The following is a 12,399-nucleotide window of genomic DNA, read 5'->3' as shown; positions in this document are numbered from 1 at the left end:
CTGTTGCCATACGTTGTTTTAAATGAAATATGAAGAAGAAATTGGTCCTCACACAAGATAGAAAGTTAGGAAGGGATATTTTAAAAACCTTTTCAGCCAATATTCTTCTTTGATAATCCACCAAAACTTTAAGTGGGTTGTTTCTTAAACGTTACTTGCCACGTGGATTCTGAAGCTGCATCAAAGACCTTGCCCTGTTCTGTCCATGAACATCGGCGGTCCGTGTTGCTCTTTGAATGGATCCTTTTCGCCCATGTGTTATTTTCTATTGCCGCACTTTGGTTGTTTGGGAATATTGGCTCACAGAGCCGTGCGGATGTCGGGATGCGCAGCGAGGCAGTGAGAGGGAGACCGATCAGGTCTTGGTGTTATGATGAAATGCAGGGACTTTGCCGCTGCTCTGGACGAGGACCCTGCTTACACCCTCCGTCCTCCAGGTCTCACTCGGAATCCAGATGAGGCCAACCCTGGCCGCAATCCTGCTGAGAAGGGAGTGGTGGGAAATGAAGTGTCAGCGTGGCTACGTTGCCACAGCGCAGAGCCGCCCCCGCCACCCACCGCGGGTCTCTCCCTGGAGCTCCCCCTGCACCCCTGTACCCCCTGCCCTCTGGCTGCCCTCTCTCTCCTCCCCTTTGTAGCATCATCCCTGATGGGGCCGTCTGTGCTCCCTGTTTACGAGTCCACGTCTGTCAGGACCAGGTCCCAGCCCCTCGCCCAGGTGGCTCCGTGAGGTTCCGTGCTGCTCGGTCCAGTGGGTGGTCTGCACTCCTCCTCTTACAGTCTCCAGCAGTCTCCTTCCCTGGCTTCTGGACCCCGCGCCCGCTGTGTGCTCCCCTGTCCTTCCCTTCTCCCTTGACCAGAGGCCCCAGGGGTGTGTCCTCAGCTCCCTCCTCTTCTCTGGAGCCTCCTCCATAGGCCACCTCCTCATCTGGGGGTCAGAGGTGTCTGCCCCGTGACTCCCATGCTCATGTCATTGCCTCCAGACTGGCTCACCCGATGGCCTACCCGACAGCTCACCTGTCCTCGGACTCTGTGTATCCTGGGCTGGCTGCCTAATGCTCCTTCTCCACCCGACCCAGACCACCGGTTCCCCTCCAGGGCCTCTGAGGGGACAGCATCATCAGCCCCTGACTAGGGGAAAACTAAGAGACCTAAGCCCCCAGATGGCCCGGCAGTCAGGATGCCCCAGGACCTACCGTGGCTGCACCGTCCTAAAGCCTTTGTGCCCCACTCTTACCCATGAGGCTCTGAGGAGTCCCCCAACCTGCCCACGGGTCACCATGAGCCAGGGGAAGACTAGGATTCGATGGGGTCCTGGGTACAGAGCCTGTGCTCCTCCCCTGCCCCGTGCCTTCCCAGGCATCCTGCTCTCGGTTCAAGTGACCGTTTGGCCCTGTGCCTGTGTCTCGCAAAAGCCAGAGCTGCCTGAGCCCTGGGCCCAGCCCCTTGCAGAGAGGCGGCGGGAAGAGCCAGAACACTCCAAAGAGCTCCAGCATCCATCCCCGTGGGGTGGCGGCGCCTCCTCCAAGCCTGAGGAGGTGGAGGCGGGTGACAGCACCTGCCCTGGCACTCACAGGCCTGTGTCTGATACCAGGGCTGCTTTTTGCTTTTTTTGCATTGAGGTGTTTTTTTTTTTTTTCCCATCCGAGAAGAAATCTCTAAGAACACAGCCCTGCTCCCTAGCAGAGGTCAGGGTGTGTGCTGATCTTTTCAGCTGGCTGGGTCCTCAGCAGATGCTGAAGGTCTCAGGCATTTGGGGCACACAGAGCAGGGAGCCAGGCTGGGCCCTGACGCCAGCCACCTCCTTACAGAGGGGGTGTCTGCAGGTGGGAGTGAGGCTATCTCTTACTGCAAGACCAACAGGGTCTGCCAGCATGCTGTGTCCATCCCTCCATGCCCCCTGCTCCCTCCCTGCACCCCAACCCAAACACAAGGCCTGCGGAGCCTCCGTGTTTGTCTGTGCTCCCAGGCAAGTCTCTGCAGGGGACCTCTCCCGCCTGAGTGTCTTCCTCTAGGCCCTCTGCCTCTCAAATCCCAAGGCTCCTTCAAGGCGGAATTCAATTAGTCAGTTCTGTTTCATTCAAAAAGCATTTGGATGTTTATGGAAGGCCTACTGGGTAGCATGTTGCCAAGCCCACCCGGCTGTTCAGTGGCTGTTCAGACCTGACGGGAGGTGATCAGAGTGCCAGCGTGCAGCCCTGGAGAACGCTCCTGTATCCTATGTCCACCGCTGTCTTCCTCTCCCTTCACCATCCTTCTGCCAGCAGCTGAATCCCAGAGGCAGGGCCAGAGAATTCCACTATATGAGCCTTGGTCTCAGGAACAGTGCCTCAGAGGAGCTTTGCAACAGGCGGTTTCTTCATCTAGTTTCAGGCATTCACTGGTCATTGTGTCAGTCACTGTGCAAATACCCCACCATCTACGCCCCAAGGGAGCTCACCAGCCAGGAGGTTAGCGTGTCAGAATGGTTAGGGCTTTGAGAGGTCAGCTCCAGATGCTTCTTCCTGCCCCTGGAGGAGGAGAGGCAGGGAAGGCTTTCTGGAGGAGGCATGGCTGAGCTGGGTCTTGAGGGATGAGTAGGAGTTCACTAGGCAGAAAGGGGGGGGCATACAAACAGAACATGAGCATAAGCAGAGGGAAGGGTGGCAGTGGAGATGATGTGAATCTGGATACTGTTGATCGTTTTGCTGAGGAGACCTTCTCTAGCAACTTCTCCTGAGGCATCACACCCCAGAGAGACTGAGGTTGACAAAGGCAGGCGAAAGAAATGTCCAGGGGGTCCCTTTTGCCTTCTGTCTGGTTTTCTCAGCTGAGTCTGAGTTCCCGGCTCTCTTAGAATCAGGGCGGTGGAATGAGGGAGGAACCGTTTCTCTTCCCCTCACCCGCCCAGGCCCCGCTGTCTCCTCTAAGCTGAACTCTCAGCTGTTGCCCTCAGATTTGCTGAATTCACAGCGACTCGGCTCCGGGGCCCCTGTTAGGGGCACTGTGAGTTCTCCTCCCAGTTGGACGCCCTGGAAGCCGAGAGGGTTAACCCACCAAGCCAGCTGGTGAGCATTAGTCCCCTCTCCAGGCGCTAACGTCAGAGGCTGATGCCGGGGAAAGAAGCTGGTGGCAGAGAAGACCCAGGGCTGCCTGCCGCTCTCCCCCGGGCGGGGTCCTGGCCTGGAACTGCGCCCTGCAACCCCAGGGAGGCTGGCTGTGGGCGTGTGGGCCTCCGATGACCCGTGGGACGTCAGCGGGCCATCGTCTACGCGCGCTGTGTGTGCCTGCCATTCTTCTTGTGAGTTCGCCTGCCGCGGGGGCAAAAACTTCCGTGGAGAAGGAAAGGGAGTGGGTGCAGGAGACAGTGGCTTCTCTCCCAGTGGGGGGGGACTGACCTTTCCTTAGATACACGCTCAGGTGTCCCTCGCCCAGGGGCCTGTGCCATCTACGCGGCGGAGCGGGCAGGGAGCATGGGGCGTGGAGGAGGAGCCCCGGCCGACCCTGGTGTGCAGTCCCGAGCGAGCGGCCGAAGGAGCAATTTGCTGAGGTGGCTTAAGTGCATGTTTTCTCAATCTGTCTGTGACCAGGAGGCCTTTCGAAGGGGTTGCCATGTGCAGACTCATGGACTGGTGTGTGGCCTCGCTGTGGTTTCAGATGCCTTGCCAAGAGGCAGGAGCAGCCCCGTCCCGGGAAACGGGAAAAGTGTGTGCGGGGCCCAGCACAGCAGCCTGGGCCGGCCGCTCCTTCCCGCCTGGCAGCTGGGCTCGGTGTGGCTGGCCGGCGTTCCCGGGGACGCCTGTGCCGGGGAGGTTTTGAAGGCTGCAAAGGTGCCCACGGCCCGGTGATTAACTGGCTCCTGGACTTCATGGATCGAGTTTGCTAGACTTGGTGTGTGATGTATTTTCCTGTTTTGACTGCATGGTGGGAGAAAAATGTCCAAATTAGGGATGGGCCCGTGGCTCAGCCAAGCAGCATAATGAGTGAACTTCCACTGTGGAAGAAACCAGCAGATCCCACAGACTTTTAGGGAGACTGAGAGGGAATCTCAGCTTTGGGAATGGTGTTTGTTGTTGCTTTGGCCTAGGCTGTCAGACCCGCGGAGGGGCTGGTAAACAGCATCTGGCAGGCATCTGACCCCCGGGCCCAGCCGCACAGGCATGTTGGGGTCCCCCGGACACCTGGCTGAGAGGTAGACGTGAGGGTGAGGAGGAGAAGGTGCCTGGCCCACCCCCCTTCTTTTGCCCCTCCTTCATTAAGGGATGGGGGACTGACAATCACAGCTACTTGGAAAGACCCTTTTTTCTGCTTTTCCCCAACCAGCCCTGTACGAGGTTCCTCAAGTCTGTGCTGAGACCCCAGGGGCAGATGCTCCCCTTTTACAGATGGGGGAGCCGAGGATCTTACTGTTAGGTGGCCTCCCCGGCTGGACTGCAGTGGGGTGGGTCACGTGGAGCCTCCCTGGTCTCAGCAGGCCCTTTCCCCGTAGCCGGGCCACCATCCATGGTACCCGGTGGGTGTCATGGCTCAGACTCCATGGGGCAGGGCAGAGAGTGGCCTTGGGGAAGCAGACTGCTGGTTGACCAGTCTTTGCTGTGTCCCACGCCTCCGACTCGGAGAGGAGGCTGCTGTGGCTCAGGCCCGGCTTAGTTCGTGTTCCCGCTCTGCCACTGGCCAGCTGCTCGGGACCTGGAGCAAGTAGCTTTGCTTCTCTGGGCCTCAGTGTCCATCTGAAAGTGCCCAGCTGGTGGGGGCAGCGATTACTACAGGCTGTTATCAGAGAAGCTCTTGGAACAGGGCCTGGCAGGAAAGATGCTCGAAGTCTGGTGTCTGGGAACAGTCTTCCAGAGCATCACTGGTCCCCCGGCCGCACCGTGGCTGCAGTGCCCTGCACACAGCAGGTGCTCCAGGCAACACAGGGAAGCAGATGTGGGCTATAGCTCGAGGCACAGGGACAAAATGGGTTTTTGGAAAAATGTTAGCGGGCAGCCTGGTGGGCTGAGGGCTCCAGAACTTCATGTCGCCAGGTCCCCTGCCCTGAGCCTTGTCCCCATCACAGGGACTCCTGGAGCCCACTTGCCACAAATAACATTGAGAGAGATGGTGGCATCCCCCTCCTCCGCCCCTTACTACACAGCTGAAGGTCGTAAGGACAGAAGACAAGGATGCGCCTGCAAATTACATGTTTTTTTCTGATTATTAAAGCAATCTAAAAATTTGATTAACTCAGAAAAGCACAATGAACATTATTGCATTCTTACCCAATTCTACCTCCCATCCTTCATGTGTTAGCGTATTTCTTTCCAGTTCTTTCTTTCTATGCAATCATTTCTTTTTTCAGTGTTAGGTGCAATTAAGAAAATTAAAAAAAATACCTCCTTGGGCTTTGGGAATCCAAAGCTTCAGAGGAAATGGTACTGATGCAACCAAAATAGCTAATTTCCTATCTGATTTTATTTTAAATACATGCCAAATCCATCTTTTGCCTCTTACCCTGGCTCTTCTGCAGATACTCCCAAAACTTCCCCCCTCCCCAATGGGCGTCTTCATGGAGTGGTCCAGGAGTGGCAGGCCAGAAGGGTGTGGGGGCCCTGGACAGGTGCGCACAGTCTGCACTGAGAGGCAGGTGGAGGGTGGCAGCCTGGTGTTTCCAGGGTGAGGCGGTGTCTGACATGCAGCGGGCTGCCGCCGTCTTTGGTATGCTGTTTGGTCCCTGAAATTAATGAGTTCTGCAGGGACACTCCGCAGTAGCTAAAGATCATTTACCTGAATTGCTTTTTAATTTCTGCTGTGGGAAGCTACCCCTGGCGCAGTTTAATTACATTATAATTTACAGCAATCCCAAATCTATAAATTTAGCCATAGTGGTGGGGGGAAGGGGCTGGAGCCATGTGGGGGCTGGGGGAGAAAGGACCCTCCCCCCACCATCATTAAATTAGCCTCTGTTTCTGGGTGTAGGTTCTAGTCACCGGGCAATTGTGGAAGAGGCAGAGAGGGACACTTCTGGCTCAAGAGATGCCGAAGTTTGCTTTTACACTGAGGAGGGGTTGGTCCTGAGCTGACTTTTGGGAGAGGACTCGTGGGTCGTTGAACATCCCTCTGATCTGCCTGCTTGTAGCAGTTTTGCTGTGGACTTGGAAGCACACAGAAGCGAGTGGTCCGGGGAGGTCTCTGGAACATCTGCATTGGGAGGCAGGGTCCCCCGGATTCTCTGATCACAAGACCTCCCCCACTGGGCTCTGGAGGGGAGAAATGGGCCTTAGGGAAGGGCCCAGGGAATGCTGGGGGGTGACCAAGGCCCTCCTCTGGGCTGGGAGCTGACGGAGCACATGGAAACAAAGGCCTGTGGGATTCCCACAGGAGGGACGGGGAACAGTGCCCACGGCGCAGGCTGAGGGAGGGGCTCTCCTCTCTGCGCCCGCCTTGCGCAGACCCGGCATCGGCACCCACGGCAGGATTTACACGTGTGGTGCCTCCGGGCTTTCCATTTTGCTGGGCAGTTCACTCCTTTCCTGTAAAACCACGCACAGATCAAAATATCTGTATTTTCTCTGCACAAAGGCAGTTAATTAGTGGAGTTCCATGGTGAATTTACTTTAAATAATAAAGAAAAAACAGGCTTTTCTGAAGTGTTCATATCTTGGGTGACTTACATCGGGGTGACTTTTATTTATAACAGTGGAGTGTGTCCCATACAAAAAAGCAGTGGAACTTAGGTTCAGAGAGGTCAACTCACTTACCCCACATCACACAGCTGGTGGGAGGAGATAAGGCACACGCATGAGGACACTATGAGTGTGAACACTGAGTTCACTGTCAGGCTGTCATGTGGGAGAGGTGACCTGGTAATAGAGAGAGGTGAACAGGGAAGCAAAAAATAATTTAATTTTTCCCCAAGCTCAGAGCAGGGCGGTGGGGACAGTGGGGTGAATGCGGATCCAGAGGGTTATCAGCTCTCCCAGAGGAGGCTGTTTGCGGTGGAGCCCGTCTCTTGCACAAGTAGTTGTCTGCTCCGCCCCGAGGAAGCTGGTGGTCCTCAGGCCTGCCCTCTGAGCTTTGGCTCCCATGTCATGAGTACTGGGCCCCAGAGATGGCGAAACTGTGGCTCCAGAGGGACCCTCCCCATACTCGCCTCTAGCCAGCGCCCATCGCTGGCTCTCTGGCTGAAGACCCTTGCCTGCCCACCTTGGGCCTGCACTAGTGTCTCTCGATCCAGCTCTGAGGAGGTGTTCTAGAACGCCTTTGAGAATTTAAGCCCGCCCTACGGGACTTTGCCGTGAGGCGTGATGTCCAAACCACAGCGAGGTGTGAGGACTAGAGCTCCCTTATCAGCGACACCACTGAGGGGGATGTCCCCCTGGCATTTCTCACAGCGGAGTCCCCAGGCCTCTGGTACCACACGAGTATGATTTTGGGGTTTGGGCAGAATTAAAGCTGCAGCTAAGAGTCTGAAAGAATTCATTGCTTTTGAAGGAGCCTGTTTATCAACTCAGGTTTTAGAAACATTGGCTCACAGGATAAAGCCCAAGACCTGGCCCCGTCGGCCTCTGTAGCCACTCGCTGGCCTCACGGGAAAACACCTCTCACCGGAGAATAGCTGTGCAGCTCCCTGATGCACCTGTCCCATCCTTTGCCCGCCCCTTCCAGGAAGCCTTCCTTGATCACAGCCCTCCTCCACATGCCCCTCCCTCCCCTCCCTGTCGCCCTCAGAGCCCTGCATGTCTCCTGTCTGGTGATTGGTCTCCCCCGTAGCCTGGGCTGTGTTCTGTCCGCAGGACTGAGCTCCAGCTGGCGCGGAGATGTTTGGATAGCCAGGCGGTGGATCACAGGGTCGCCTCCTTCTTGCGTCTGCTGGTTCACGGATGTCCAGCACGAACCTCAGCAGCTCAGAGCTTTGCTCTCCAGCTGTGGCCCAGCAGTGGCCCAGCAAGGGACAGGATGCTGGAGGTGAGAACCCCACAGGCCCTCACTGCTGGGCATGATGGGGAGGCGGCTGCCTTTGTTATGACAGAGAAGAGCCCTGGGCTGCAGCCAGGCTCTGTCCAGAGACAGCTGCGACAATGCCTGCAGCCAGCCCCGCGGGCAGGCAGGGCGAGGAGGAGCTGTGGCTGGCATGCACCTGCATGCACCCACTTAGCAAATTCAGCTTGTGAGAGGGAGGGAGGCCGAGACAGGGAGATGGAGCACGGGCGCGAGTGCTGCCCCTGCCCACCGTTCCGCAGCCTGAGCCTGCCAGGGCTGGCCTGGGAGGGAGGTGGGGTGAGCATCCCGTGGTATCCATCAGGTGACGTGCACTCCTGCCTTCTGTGTCAGGAGTTCGGAGCCAGTTTTTGATTCTGGTGTTTCCCCACGCCGAGGTATTCACGGGCCTTGGAACGCAGCCCGCTCGTGCCATTCCTGCTTGGCCGAGGGGCAGCGTGTGTCTCCGCATGGAAGAGCCCTCTGAACTGGACTCGTGAGGATCAGGCCCACCTCTGCATGGGCCCCTCCTGGAGGTGTGCAGGGGCGATTTGGGCTGATGGAGGTTTTTGTCTCATGTACGCACTGTAGCCTCCAGTCCTGCAAAAGGTGGGACCCCCCCCCCCGTATCCCCATTTACAGATGAGGGACCTGAAACCCAGACAGAGCAGGTGCTCTGGGTCACACAGGTGGGAGAGGTGGATTTGAACCCAGGCCCATCAGATTTCCCCACTCCAGGTCACCCAGGGGAAGGAGTGGAGAATGGGGCAGTTAAGTCTCTGGGTGATGATTGTCCCGGGTGATGATTGTCCCTGGTGATAGCCCCCAGAGCCCATTTCAGATCAGCCCATCCAGCCTTCCTTGGCTTTCCCCTTCCTCTGTCCTCCCTTCAGACGCTGGGCACATTCTTCACTGTGACTTCCCTTCACGCTGTGTCTCCCCTGCCTCAGCCACATGAACCACTGGGGCTCTCAGGACAAGGGGGGCTCTCCCCATCTCACTTTCTCATCCTGAGTCCATGAGGGACCGCTGTGTTCCCAGCTCCTAGAATAGTGTACATGTTGATAATGTTTGTTGAGTGACCCAATGATAGACTCATCCAGAGCCAGCCCAGAAGTGCAAACCTGTGGCAAAGTTGCCCTGGCCCCATGGCCATCTTTCCGGATGCTGCGGTGGCCCATGTGCAGGTTGCCATTGTCACTTCTTGCTAAGCGTGAGCCCAGCCCACCTGCGCCAGGGCCTCTGTGAGTGAGTGAGTGGTGAAGAGTCAGTGGGGACTCACATCCACTGCGACGGCACTAGCAGAAAAATGGAAAATATAACAAGTTTTGGTGATGATGTGGAGAGATTGGAACTTTGTGCACTACTGGTGGGAATGTAAATTGGTGCAGATACTATGGAAAACAGTGTAGCAGTTTCTCGAAAAATTAAACATAGGGGCCGGCCCAGTGGTGTAGTGGTTGAGTTCGTGCATTCCATTTCGGCGGCCCAGGCTTCATAGGTTTGGATCCAGGGTGTGGACCTAGCACTGCTCGTCAAGCCATACTGTGGCGGCGTCCCACATAAAATAGAGGAAGATGGCACAGATGTTAGCTCAGCAAAAAGAGGAAGATTGGCAACAGATGTGAGCTCAGGGCCAGTCTTCCTCACACACACACAAAGAAATTGAACAGAATTACGTATGATCCTGCAATCCCACTTCTGAGTATATACCCAAAAGAATTGAAAGCTGGACTTGAACAGGTGTTTGCACACCCATATTCATAGCAGCATTATTCACAACAGCCAAAAGATGGAAGCAACCCAAGTGTCCATCAGCAGATGAATGGATACACTAGATGTGGTGTGTTCACACCATGGGCTATTTTTCACCCTTAGAAAGAAAGGAAATCCTGTCACATGCTACAACATATATGAACCTTGAGAACATTGTGCTCAGTGAAATAAACCAGTCACAGAGAACAAATACTGTATGATTCCACTTGTATGAGGTCCCTGGAACAGTCAAATTCACAGAGACAGAAAGCAGAATGGTGGTTGCTGGGGGCTGGGGGAGGGGGAACCGGTGAGTGTATGTTTAATGGGGACAGAGTTTCCGTTTGGGAATGTGAAATAAGGTCCTTGAGATGGATGGTGGTGATGGTTGCACAACAGTGTGAATGTGCTTGATGCCACCGAGCTGTGCACTGAAAAATGGTTAAAATGGTCAATTTCATGTTAGGTATATTTTACCACAATTTTCAAAATTAAATAATTTTTGAAAAAGTCAATGGGGAGCAGGTCCAAAGACTCGTGGACTTTTAAAACTGCGACGAACGTGGACCCCAGTACCCCCCCTCCACCTCCCCGCCGCCCCCACCTGCCTTGTTTTCCAGAAAAGAGAGCCGGCTGGGCCCCTGCCCTGGGCTTTTCTGAGGAAGGGACCCTTTGGACCCATCTGCACCTGGCCCGAGGTGCCCAGGCTGGCGGAGCTCCCACCCCCAGGCAGACGCTGAGGGCGGGGCCTGCGGAAAGTATGTTGGTTTGAGAAATTTCAATCTGGCTTTTTTCTTCTCTGTGAAAAGAATTAAAATCCAGCATAAGCTTATTACAGGCAGCTGAGGTTATTTTGGGAAGCAGCAATTAAAGGTTTTATTCTGCTCCTCTGCCTTCGCCCTTGCTGCTCGCTCACACAGGTCTGAGGGCTGTTAAACCTTCACCCGGCGCACAGCCCCGGGAGGCTGCCCTGCCCGCTCCTCCGACCCGCGCCTTGGGAAAGAAAGGAGAGTGAAATTCATATTAATTACAGCTAAATCTGCTCAGTAAGCACTTGCTGAATATGCTCGGAGATGAGGTTTAAGGCTCTCCTCCAAACAAAACGGTAAAATGAAAGGAATAATTTATTTGGTCAGACACTATAATTTGCCGCGTCATTCCACTTCTTTTGTTACTAAAATGGATGCTCTGCTGAGGCCGTGACTCCCGGCTCCTGGAGAAGCCTTGTCCATGGCCACTACTCCTCATGACCTCCCGAGAGGTCAGCCTCGCCCACCAGGCTGAGGCCGGGCCCAGGGCTCCCAGGAGGCACGCGGCACACGCTCCTGCACGCTCGCACACTCGCACCCACACACTTATACATACACCTCACACACTTGTACATGTATGCATGCACATGCTGGCAGTCACACACACACTTACACGCTTACCCATGGTCACGTATACCATCACATACATGCACACTCACACACTTATACGTGTCCCTCACACCCTGTCGTGGTCACACACACACACAGACATATTAGCGCACACATGCTGATAGTCACACATGTGCACTCTCACACTCTCGCACAGTGGTGTGTACGTGGAGAACAGAGAATGCTCCAAAGCAGGTTAGTAGTTCAGTGAACTATTTTTCTGTGTTTTACAGAGTGGGAGCATTGTGGGAGTCTCTGAATGTGTTTCTGACCACAGTTTGTGTCTTTACGAGGCCGGGGTACTCACAGGTACTTTAGTGATTAAGACCGCAGAGCTGGGAGTTGAACAGTGTTAGGGTTGAGCCCCGGTCCAGCCGCTTACCAGCTGCATGACGTCCAGCCTCGGTTTCCCGTCTCTACATGGGGATGACAACGTGTGGACCTCATAGGATGCTCACGAGGAATAAATCAGGTTGTGCAGAGCAGCTGTTTCCTAGGAAGTTCTTATCTGCTTCAGCTGGCAGCATCATTGTCTTTATCACCATCCCATAATGCCTGGCATCGCATCCCTTTGCCCAGTGCCTCCTTGGCTGGGGCTGGGGGCCAGAGCCTGGGGTGGAGGAGAACCTGCCTCTCCAGGGTGGCCGGAGGAGGGGCCGTGTGGGCTGGGGGTCCTGCCTGCTCACCAGGACTCTTTCCTCTGAGGAAGTCCTTCCCTGGGGTGGGGGATGCGTGTCTCGGGAGGGCGAGGCCTACCGCTGTGTGTGTACATGTTCGTGCTTACGAGAGGTAGCTTTTGCATGTAAGAGCTTTGGGTGAAAATTGGGCAGGTTTGGATGTCAGTGTTTGCTGTTACCCCGGGGGAGTCTGGTGGTGGTGGGTGGTGGCCTGTCTAACCAGCCACAAGACCCTGAGCGGGTGATGAGCTTGGCTCCACCCTCAGTCTGAGTGCGTGCCGTCCTGGAGGGGGAGCGTCTGATGGGCTTGTGGTGTGGCTGTGTGGGCCGTGTTGGTGCCACTATCAGGTAGTGTCTTACGTCCCTCCTTGTTGCCATGTTTGTTTTAGTGGCTTAGCTCCCTCTGCCCTGAGAGGGTCCCTCCCTTGCCCCCTGCCCCTGCGCCGTGCGAGCCCCCAGCAGACCCTCAGCTCTAGGGCGCTGGATGAGCAGAGGGGGAGGCTGGGCTGCGCCAGACAGCTGCTTTGCTGAGCCTGTGCCTGTGTGTAGGCAGACACACACAGACATACATGGCACCTGCCAGGCCCCACCTCGTCTGTGGGGAGGGTGGC

At 55.8% G+C, this 12,399-nt stretch overlaps 1 protein-coding gene across 3 annotated transcripts in view; it reads left to right on the top strand.

The window, feature by feature from the left end:
• Positions 1-12,399, top strand: part of GLI2 (GLI family zinc finger 2) — a 251,033-nt gene that overhangs the window by 85,565 nt on the left and 153,069 nt on the right. The window contains exon 1 of one of the 3 annotated variants that reach the window (XM_070241769.1): positions 2,953-3,280. The exons of the other annotated variants lie outside the window; for them this stretch is intronic. The gene's annotated coding sequence lies outside the window, so the exon portion shown is untranslated. Of the gene's footprint in view, positions 1-2,952; positions 3,281-12,399 lie in introns of those variants that run through there. 3 annotated transcript variants of the gene reach the window in all.

This window comes from Equus caballus, chromosome 18 (genome assembly GCF_041296265.1).
Source record: "Equus caballus isolate H_3958 breed thoroughbred chromosome 18, TB-T2T, whole genome shotgun sequence".
NCBI classification, from domain to species: domain Eukaryota; kingdom Metazoa; phylum Chordata; class Mammalia; order Perissodactyla; family Equidae; genus Equus; species Equus caballus.
Note: the sequence above shows the minus strand (reverse complement) of the source record. Positions and strands in the feature narration are given on the sequence as shown.